Source organism: Haliaeetus leucocephalus, unplaced genomic scaffold (assembly GCF_000737465.1).
Source record: "Haliaeetus leucocephalus isolate CR32 unplaced genomic scaffold, Haliaeetus_leucocephalus-4.0 Scaffold526, whole genome shotgun sequence".
Classification (NCBI taxonomy): Eukaryota; Metazoa; Chordata; class Aves; order Accipitriformes; family Accipitridae; genus Haliaeetus; species Haliaeetus leucocephalus.
The window spans coordinates 2,875,936-2,876,424 of NW_010972962.1; the positions used below are offsets into that span (position 1 = coordinate 2,875,936).

Sequence of the window (489 nt, forward strand, 5' to 3'; positions counted from 1 at the left end):
CCCTGCTGCCCGCGGCCGGCCGGCGGGGAGCGGCGATGGGTGAGGAGGAGGAGGAGGAGGAGGAGGAGGAGGAGGCAGCAGGCAGGGCCTCGCCTACTCGGCGCTGCAGACCGAAAGTGAACTGCAAACTTTTCCCCCCCACACCCTTTATTTTCTCTTTTTTTCTTTTTTTTTTCCTTCCAGCGCAGCCCCAGCTCGTGCAAAAATGAAACTTCGAAGCATTCGCCTACCTGGCGTGAAGTCTGCAACAAGTGCAGGCGCGGGGGCCGGGCGCGGGGAGCGGCGGGGCCGGGCGCGGGGCTTACGTCGGTGTCGGCGAGGAGGGAGCAATTGCGATATTAATTTATTACAGAGCTGCCCGGGCTCGGTCCTACTTCACTTACAGTACGGCGCTCATCCTGTAAACAAATATCGCTCCGCCAGGAAACATACCCCCCCCGGCCCGGCCCCGGCCCCGCTGCCAGGCACCCACCCCGCCGGCGGCACATG

The 489-nt window shown here is 63.4% G+C and overlaps 1 protein-coding gene across 2 annotated transcripts in view; it reads right to left on the minus strand.

The window, feature by feature from the left end:
* TRERF1 (transcriptional regulating factor 1) overlaps positions 1–285 on the minus strand; it is a 101,364-nt gene extending 101,079 nt beyond the window's left edge. For both annotated transcript variants that reach the window (XM_010576452.1, XM_010576450.1), the window contains exon 1: positions 231–285. The gene's annotated coding sequence lies outside the window, so the exon portion shown is untranslated. The remainder of the gene's footprint in view (positions 1–230) is intronic.
* Positions 286–489: the final 204 nt, after the last annotated feature.